Source organism: Triticum dicoccoides, chromosome 3B (assembly GCF_002162155.2).
Source record: "Triticum dicoccoides isolate Atlit2015 ecotype Zavitan chromosome 3B, WEW_v2.0, whole genome shotgun sequence".
Taxonomy (NCBI): Eukaryota; Viridiplantae; Streptophyta; class Magnoliopsida; order Poales; family Poaceae; genus Triticum; species Triticum dicoccoides.
Genome location: NC_041385.1, coordinates 28,078,026 through 28,088,946, shown reverse-complemented (window position 1 = coordinate 28,088,946; position 10,921 = coordinate 28,078,026).

Genomic DNA, 10,921 nt, shown 5'->3' with positions numbered 1-10,921 from the left:
AACAATATATAAGACATGCATGCATAGAAAATAGAAGGCAACACAAATGGCAAAATAATAGTGTTTTGCAGAATCGTAAGACTAGCCCGTGCATTCGCACGGTTTGACGACTAGTCTTGATAATTAGTGAGAGATCATCTTAAAATGCTACCGTCAATCAAAGCAAGATAAGATGCATAAAGGATAAATATCACATGCAATCAATATAAGTGATATGATATGGCCATCATCATCTTGTGCTTGTGACCTCCATCTTCGAAGCACCGTCGTGATCACCATCGTCACCGGCGCGAGACCTTGATCTCCATCGTAGCATCATTGTCGTTTACACCATCTATTTCTTCTACGACTATCGCTACCGCTTAGTGATAAATTAAAGCAATTACAGGGCGTTTGCATTTCATACAATAAAGCGACAACCATATGGCTCCTGCCAGTTGCCGATAAATTCGGTTACAAAACATGATCATCTCATACAATAAAATATAGCATCACGTCTTAACCATATCACATCACAACATGCCCTGCAAAAACACGTTAGACGTCCTCTACTTTGTTGTTGCAAATTTTATGTGGCTGCTACGGGCTGAGCAAGAACCGTTCTTACCTACGCATCAAAACCACAACGATAGTTCGTCAAGTTAGTGTTGTTTTAACCTTCGCAAGGACCGGGCGTAGCCACACTCGGTTCAACTGAAGTTGGAGAAACAGACACCCGCCAGCCACCTGTGTGCAAAGCACGTCGGTAGAACCAGTCTCGCGTAAGCGTACGCGTAATGTCGGTCCGGGCCGCTTCATCCAACAATACCGCCGAACCAAAGTATGACATGCTAGTAAGCAGTATGACTTGTATCGCCCACAACTTACTTGTGTTCTACTCATGCAAATAACATCTACGCATAAAACCAGGCTCGGATGCCACTATTAGGGAACATAGTAATTTCAAAAAAATTCCTATGCACACGCAAGATCATGATGATGCATAGCAACGAGAGGGGAGAGTGTTGTCCACGTATCCTCGTAGACCGGAAGCGGAAGCGTTAGAACAATGCGGTTGATGTAGTCGTACGTCTTCACGGCCCGACCGATAAAAGCACCGAAACTACGGCACCTCCGAGTTCTAGCACACGTTCAGCTCGATGATGATCCCCGTACTCCGATCCGGCAGAATGTCGGGGAAGAGTTCAGTCAGCACGACGGCATGGTGACGATCTTGATGTTCTACCGTTGCAGGGCTTCGCCTAAGCACCGCTACAATATTATCGAGGAGGACTATGGTGGATGGGGGCACCGCACATGGCTAAGAGATCAAGAGATCAATTGTTGTGTCTAGAGGTGCCCCTTGCCCCCGTATATAAAGGAGCCAGGGGGGAGGGGGCGGCCGGCCTAGGAGGGGGCGCGCCAAGGGTAGTCCTACTCCCATTGGGAGTAGGACTCCCTCCTTCCTTGTTGGACTAGGAGAAGGGGGGAAGGAGGAGGGAGAGAGGAAGGAAAGGGGGGGCGCCACCCCCCTCTCCTTGTCCTATTCAGACTAGGGGGGAGGGGCGCGCGGCCCAGCCCTTGCCTCCTCTCCTCATCTCCACTAAGGCCCATGTATGCCCATTAAGCCCCAAGGGGGGGGGGGGGCGGTAACCCCCTGGTACTCCGGTAAAATCCCGATTTCACCCGGAACACTTCCTACATTCAAATATAGGCTTCCAATATATCAATCTTCATGTCCCGACCATTTCGAGACTCCTCGTCATGTCCGTAATCACATCCGGGACCCAGAAAAAACTTCGGTACATCAAAACTCATAAACTCATAATATAACTGTCATCGAAACCTTAAGCGTGCGGACCCTACGGGTTCGAGAACTATGTAGACATGACCGAGAACTGTTTCAGGTCAATAACCAATAGCGGAACCTGAATGCTCATATTGGCTCCTACATATTCTACGAAGATCTTTATCGATCAAACCGCATAACAACATACATTGTTCCCTTTGTCATCGGTATGTTACTTGCCCGAGATTCGATAGTCGGTATCCTAATACCTAGTTCAATCTCGTTACCGGCAAGTCTCTTTACTCGTTACGTAATGCATCATTCCGTAACTAACTCATTAGCTACATTTCTTGCAAGGCTTATAGTGATGTGCATTACCGAGAGGGCCCAGAGATACCTCTCTGACAATCAGAGTGACAAAACCTAATCTCGAAATACGCGAACTCAACATGTACCTTTGGAGACACCTGTAGAGCTCCTTTATAATCACCTAGTTACGTTGTGATGTTTGGTAGCACACAAAGTGTTCCTCCGGTAAGCGGGAGTTGCATAATCTCATAGTTGTAGGAACTTGTATAAGTCATGAAGAAAGTAATAGCAACATACTAAATGATCAAGTGCTAAGCTAACGGAATGGGTCAAGTCAATCACATCATTCTCCTAATGATGTGATCCTGTTAATTAATCAAATGACAACACATGTCTATGGTTAGGAAACAAAACCATCTTTGATTAATGAGCTAGTCAAGTAGAGGCATACTAGTGACCTTAAGTTTGTCTATGTATTCACACATGTATCATGTTTCTGGTTAATACAATTCTAGCATGAATAATAAACATTTATCATGATATGAGGAAATAAATAATAACTTTATTATTGCCTCTAGGGCATATTTCCTTCAACTAGGGCTCCGGCGGAGCTGTTCTGCCAGGGAAACTTCCCTTCGGGAGGGGGAAATCATCACCAATGATCCTCTCATCGGGAGGGGGTCAATCTCCATCAACATCTTCACTAGCACCATCTCCTCCCAAACCCTGGTTCATCTCTTGTATCCAATCTTTGTACCAAAACCTCAGATTGGTACCTGTGGGTTGCTAGTAGTGTTGATTACTCCTTGTAGTTGATGCTAGTTGGTTTATTTGGTGGAAGATCATATGTTCAGATCCTTTCTGCATATTAATACCCCTCTGATTATGAACATGAATATGCTTTGTGAGTAGTTATGTTTGTTCCTAAGGACATGGGTGAAGTCTTGCTATTAGTAGTCATGTGAATTTGGTATTCGTTCGATATTTTGATGAGATGTATGTTATCTCTCCTCTAGTGGTGTTATGTGAACATCGACTACATGACACTTCACCATTATTTGGGCCTAGAGGAAGGGATTGGGAAGTAATAAGTAGATGATGGGTTGCTATAGTGACAGAAGCTTAAACCCTAGTTTATGAGTTGCTTCGTAAGGGGATTATTTGGATCCATATGTTTCATGCTATGGTTAGGTTTACCTTAATACTTGCGGATGCTTGCAATAGGGGTTAATCATAAGTGGGTTGCTTGTCCAAGAAAGGGCAGTACCCAAGCACTGGTCCACCCACATATCAAATTATTAAAGTAACGAACACGAATCATATGAGCGTGATGAAAACTAGCTTGACGATAATTCCCGTATGTCCTCGGGAGCGCTTTTCTCATTATAAGAACTTGTCCAGGCTTGTCCTTTTCTACAAAAAGGATTGGGCCACCTTGCTGCACCTTATTTACTTTCATTGCTTGTTACTCGTTACAATTTATCTTATCATAAAACTATCTGTTACCTACAATTTCAGTGCTTGCAGAGAATACCTTACTGAAAACCGCTTGTCATTTCCTTCTGCTCCTTGTTGGGTTCGACACTCTTACTTAGCGAAAGGACTACGATAGATCCCCTACACTTGTGGGTCATCATGCTTTTCAATTTCAGGGTGATTTAGCTCAAAGAAAATCAGTAAATGCATGAAAAATAGTAAATGACGTCAGAAAGGGTTGAAAATTGATTATGTGGCTTTGACTGGCGCATTTTGAACAACACAAAAAGTCTGGAGTTCAAATAAGTTCAAATAAATGAAATCCCTTTCTAACCGATGAGTTTTCGTCCGAAATCCTGATACTTCAAAAGAGATTGTCCGTCTTGCACATGAAGTGTATCCAATTTTTGCCGTAACCCTCTTAGCTTCTTAGAACATGCTATGTGGGTGAAATGATGATATCATGCTAACTTTCAACCTTTTCAGATTTCATTTGAAGTGCTTTTCAATTTCAGGGTCATTTAGCTCAAGAAAATCAGTAAACGCATGAAAAAATAGCAAATGAAGTCAGAAAGGGTTGAAAATTGATGATGTGGCTTTGAATGGTGCATTTTGAACACACAAAAGTCTAGAGTTCATATATGTTCAAATAAATGAAATCCCTTTGTAACAGATGAGTTTTCGTCCGATACCCTGATACTTCGAAAGAGATTGTCCGTTTTGCACACAAAGTGCATCCAGTTTTTGCCGTAACCCTCACAGCTTTTTAGAACATGCTATGTGGTGAAATGATGATACCATGCCAACTTTCAACCTTTTCAGAGTTCATTTGAAGTTCTTTTCAATTTCAGGGTCATTTAGCTAAAAAAATCAGTAAATGCATGAAAAATAGCAAACAAAGTCAGAAAGGGTTGAAAATTGATGATGTGGCTGTGAATGGTGCATTTTGAACAAACAAAAAGTTTGGAGTTCAAATAAATTCAAATAAACGAAATCCCTTTGTAACAGATGAGTTTTTGTCCGAAACCCTAATACTTCGAAAGAGATTGTCCATTTTGCACACGAAGTGGATCCAGTTTTTGCTGTAACCCTCTCCTCCTCCGGCGCATGATCATCGCACTCCGCCTCTGCATCTGCCTCCTCCGGCGCGTGAAGGCACGCTGAAACTTCTTCGCCTCCTCCAATGAGCACTGTGCCTCCTCCAGTGCATGAGGGCACTATGGCTCCTCCTCTGCCTCCTCCGGCGCGTTGGAGCACTACGCCTCCTCCGGTGTGTCAGCGGACTCCGCCATGTCAGCAACGGTGGAAGAGAGAGGCCACCGCTCCGGCGGCTAGCAGTACAAGCAGAGGTGGGAAGCAATTCAAATACGGTGCATCTCTCAAGGCTCCAGAAAAGTTAATATGAGAGGACCGACAAGCAAAACGAGGACATCTGTCGTGCCGAAGTGAGGGAGCATTTTGCATGGAAACCTCCACCTCTGAGGAAACGGTAGATCCAGTGAAAGTGAAGCGGACTATCGATGCCCTGAAGCGACCACCACCGCCTCCGCTGGATTCGAACTGTGTGCTCACTATTAAAAGGACATATAAGGAAGCGGAGCGGTCGGGAAGTACTTGCAGTGATGCAAGGTTAGTAGAACAAAGAAGTGGGAAAAGGATAACCCACAAGTATAGCGGATCGCAATAGTTTTCGAGGGTAGAGTATTCAATCCAAATTTATTGATTCGACACAAGGGGAGCCAAAGAATATTGTCAAGTATTAGTAGCTGAGTTGTCAATTCAACCACACCTGGAAACTTAGTATCTGCAGCAAAGTGTTTAGTAGCAAAGTAATATGATAGTGGTGGTAACGGTAGCAAAAGTAAAAACAGCAAAAGTGATGTTTTTGGTATTTTGTAGTGATTGTAACAGTAGCAACGAAAAAGTAAATAAGTGAGAACCAGTATATGGAAAACTCATAGGCACCGGATTAGTGATGGATAATTCTGCCGGATGTGGTTCGTCATGTAACAGTCATAACATAGGGTGACACAGAACTAGATCCAATTCATCAATGTAATGTAGGCATGTATTCCGTATATAGTCATACGTGCTTATGGAAAAGAACTTGCATGACATCTTTTGTCATACCCTCCCGTGGCAGCGGGGTCCTATCGGAAACTAAGGGATATTAAGGCCTCCTTTTAATAGAGAACCGGAACAAAGCATTAGCACATAGTGAATACATGAACTCCTCAAACTATAGTCATCACCGGGAGTGGTCCCGATTATTGTCACTTCGGGGTTGCCGGATCATAACACATAGTAGGTGACTATAGAATTGCAAGACTGGATCAAGAACACACATATATTCATGAAAACATAATAGGTTCAGATCTGAAATCATGGCACTCGGGCCCTAGTGACAAGCATTAAGCATAGCAAAGTCATAGCAACATCAATCTCAGAACATAGTGGATACTAGGGATCAAACCCTAACAAAACTGACTCGATTACATGATAAATCTCATCCAACCCATCACCGTCCAGCAAGCCTATGATGGAATTACTCACGCACGGCGGTGAGCATCATGAAATTGGTGATGGAGGATGGTTGATGATGACGACGGCTACAAATCCCCCTCTCTGGAGCCCCGAACGGACTCCAGATCAGCTCTCCCGAGAGAGATTAGGGCTTGGCGGCGGCTTTGTATCGTAAAACGCGATGATTTCTTCTCTTTGATTTTTTCTCCCTGAAAGCCAATATATGGAGTTGGAGTTGGCGTCGGAGGGCCACCAGGGGGCCCACAAGGTAGGGGGCGCGCCTAGGAGGGGGGCACGCCCCCACCCTCGTCGACAGGGTGTGGGCCCCCTGGTCTTCATCTTTGGCGAGGATTTTTTTATTATTTCTTCTAAGATGTTCCGTGGAGTTTCAGGTCATTCCAAGAACTTTTGTTTTCTCCACATAAAACAACATCATGGCAATTCTGCTGAAAAGAGCGTCAGTCCGGGTTAGTTCCATTCAAATCATACAAGTTAGAGTCCAAAACAAGGGCAAAAGTGTTTGGAAAAGTAGATACGACGGAGATGTATCAACGCCCCCAAGCTTAAACCCTTGCTTGTCCTCAAGCAATTCAGTTGACAAACTGAAAAGAGAAAAAGAAAAACTTTTACAAACTCTGTTTGCTCTTGTTGTTGTAACATGAAAAGCCAGCATTCAAGCTTCAAGAAATATTATGAACTAACCTTATACTAACAATAACACATAGGTCTCACAATTACTCATATCAATAGGATAATCAGCTAGCGAGCTATAGTAACAAAACTCGGATGACAACACATTCTGAAAATAATCATAACATGATATAACAAAATGGTATCTCGCTAGCCCTTTCTGAGACCGCAAAACATAAATGCAAAGCACCTTTAAAGATCAAGGACTGACTAAACATTGTAATTCATGGTAAAAGAGATCCAGTCAAGTCATACCCAATATAAAACAATTATAATGAATGCAAACGATAGCATGCTCTCCAGCGGGTGCTTTTAATAAGAAGGATGATGACTCAACATAAAAGTAAATAGATAGGCCCTTCGCAGAGGGAAGCAGGGATTTGTAGAGGTGCCAGAGCTCGGTTTTGAAATAGAGATAAATTATATTTTGAGCGACATACTTTCATTGTCAATATGACAACTAAGAGATGACAATATCTTCCATGCTAAACAAACTATAGGCGGTTCCCAAATAGAATGGTAAAATTTATACTCCCCCTCCTCCACAAGCATCAATCCATGGCTTGCTCGAAACAATGAGTGCATCCAACATTCAACGGGTCCCAAGGGGAGTTTTGTTTGCAATTATTTTGATTTAGGTTGCATAAAGCATGGGACTGGGCATCCCGGTGACCAGCCATTTTCTCGTGAATGAGGAGCGGAGTCCACTCCTCTTGAGAATAACCCGCCTAACACGGAAGATAAGGGAAGCTCTAGTTGGCATATGAGCTATTCGAGCATGCAAAACAGAATGCTTATTTAAAGGTTTAGAGTTTGGCACATACAAATTTACTTGTAACGACAGGTAAATACCGCATATAGGTAGGTATAGTGGACTCATATGGGACAACTTTGGAGTTTAAGGAGTTTGGATGCACAAGCAGTATTCTCGCTTAGTACAGGTGAAGGCTAGCAAAAGACTGGGAAGCGACCAACTGAGAGAGCGACAACAGTCGTAAACATGCATTAAAATTAATTTACACCGAATACAAGCAGGAGTAGGATATAATCCACCATGAACATAAATATCATGAAGGCTATGTTGATTTGATTCAACTACATGCGTGAACATGTGCCAAGTCTAGTCACTCAATTCATTTAAAAGAGGATACCATCCCATCATACCACATCATAATCATTCTAATAGCATGTTGGCACGCAAGGTAAACCATTATAACTCATAGCTAATCAAGCATGGCACAAGCAACTATAATCTCTAAATGTCATTGCAAATATGTTTACTTCATAATATCTGACTCAGGAACGATGAATCATCATATTTACAAAAACAAGAGAGGTCGAGTTCATACCAGCTTTTCTCATCCCAATAAGTCCATCATATATCATATTTATTGCCTTTCACTTGCACGACCGAACGATGTGTATAATAATAAGAGTGCACGTGCATTGGACTAAGCTGGAATCTGCAAGCATTCAACTCAAGAGAGAAGACAAGTAATATGGGCTCTAAGTTAAATAAACAATCATGCATATAAGAGCCACTAAGCATTTTCAATATAGTCTTTTCGACCCCAAAGGAAAGAAAAGAAAATAAAACTATTTACACGGGAAAGCTCCCAACAAGCAAAAGAAGAACGGGAAATATTTTTGGGTTTTATTTTTAATTACTACAGCAAAGAGATAAGCTACTACTAATTTTTTTTGGTTTTTTCTTAAGGTTTATCAAACACACAAGAAGAAAGCAGGAAAAAGAAAATAAACTAGCATGGATATTACAGTGAAAGAGTATGAACACCGACATCTAGCAATGAGTGTGTGTGAACATGAATGTAATGTCGGCGAGAAATATGTACTCCCCCAAGCTTAGGCTTTTGGCCTAAATTGGTCTATTGCCAGGGATAGCCTGGCGGATACCCGTAGGTGAAGATGGGGTCATACTGTGATGAAGAAGACTCTGACTGCCACTGGCTGGCAACCACCTATGGATCCCAAGAATAAACAGACTTTCGTGGATTTTCATCTTGTGGCTCCGGTTCCGGGGCTGGTATAGGATTCCGATTGGCTTGAATGGCTGCCCACGAAACAATGTGAGGACCTGCAGACAAGTTAAACAAAGAGGGAGCAGGCAAAGTAATAGTCTTAGGGTGATGTTTATCAAAGTATAATTTATATTTGAGCTCCCCTTCATGACTCTTAACAAGAAAGTCATGCGCTAGCATACTCTTATAATCTAAATAAGAACGAGGCAACGATCTTTCTTCTTTCTCATCATGCCTAATAGGTATTTCAAAATATTCAGCTACGCGTGAAGCATAAATGCCTCCAAAGATGGGGCCCTTAGTACGGTTCAGACTTAAACGTCTAGCAACAATTCCACCCATACTAACAGAGTTATTGCGGTGTAAACCATGGAACAAAATAATAATATCAGGAACAATAAGTTTCCACAGTTCCCGCGTCCAATCAAGCAACGACTAGCAAATAAGGCAAAACATCGTAAAACAGGAAAATGTATGCTAGTAATCCTTGCATTAGAAACCTTCCTGGTTTCTCCCACAGTGATAGTGTTAATAAAAGCTTCTACTTCATTACGGTGTGGTTCATCCAAGGTGCCTTCAAAGGGTATTTTGCAAACCTCGCAAAATTCAGCTAATGGCATCTCCTTAACAACGTCATATAAATGAAACTCTACTGATGGAGGTGATTTCTTAGGGAAAAAGTAGAAGTTTTGCACAAAAGTATTTGTGAGTAAGAGATACTGATGATGTTGGTCGCGGAGGAAGTCGGTGAGGCCAGCATTCTCAATCAATAAATAGAAATCCTCATAAATCTCGGCTCTCCTCAAGAAGTCATCGGAAGGCCATTCACACGGCCGGACCTCCGCAGTGCGAGGCAAATTAAATTTGGGCTTCTGCTCTTCTTCCTTTTGTTTTTCCTTCGAGCTTCGGCTCGTCGAGCCCCTTAAAAGTCTCTTCATTATTTTCTGAAATAATCTGAATTTTTTAGTAAATTCAAATAAAAGTGAACGAACTTCAATAAAATTGATAGCAACAACTCCCACAAGTGCCTAGAGCCTATACCAAGCATTAGAACTACTTGGAACCATATAAATTTGACATGCAAGCTCAAGAACATGGTCACCTATGCAGCATAAATTTGCAATGAGTAAAGGACTAGAACAAAAACTAATTGGACCAATGGAGGAGTCGCATACCAAGGAACAATCTTCCCAAGCAGTTTTGCGAGAGGTGCTTTGAGCAAGGAGATCAAAAATCACAGCAACGGGGGCTGGAACTCATGCTTGAGTTGGTTTTTTGTGTTTGTGTGAGACAGATGAAGAAGATGGGTGTAGGAATAAGTGGAGGAGGGCCACCGTGGGCCCATGAGGCAGGGGGTGCGCCCAGGGGGTAGGGCGCGCCCTCCACCCTCGTGGCCAGGTGGCAGCTCCCCCCCCCGCGGTAATTTTTGCATAGTAAATCCTCAAATATTCCCGAAAAAATCATATTAAATTGGCATGGCATTATGAGGACTTTTATTTTCGGGATATTTTTATATTGCACGGATAAGTCAGGAGACAGACAGAAAAAATACTATTTTACTTTATTTCTACTAAATAACAGAAAATATAAAGAGGGTACAGAAGGTTGTGCTTCTAGTTACATCCATCTCGTGATCATCAAAATGAACCCACTAACAAGGTTGATCAAGTCTTGTTAACAAACTCATTCCGAATAATCACGGAACCGGAGAAATTTCGAATAACACTAAGTTACGTCAACGGGGATATGAAAATCCCCAACAATAAGAATATCATACTTTTTCTTGACAGTAGGGAGAGGAAATTCAAAACCTCCAAATATAATCGATGGAATTTTTTCAATAGAGTTGATACTATAAACTTGAGGTTGTTTCCTCGGAAAGTGTACCGTGTGCTCATTGCCATTAACATGAAAAGTGACATTGCCTTTGTTGCAATCAATAACAGCCCCTGTAGTATTAAGGAAAGGTCTTCCAATAATAATAGACATACTATCATCCTCTGGAATATCAAGAATAAAAAAGTCCGTTAAAATAGTAACGTTCGCAACTACAACAGGCACATCCTCACAAATACCGATAGGTATAGCAGTTGATTTATCAGTCATTTGCAATGAT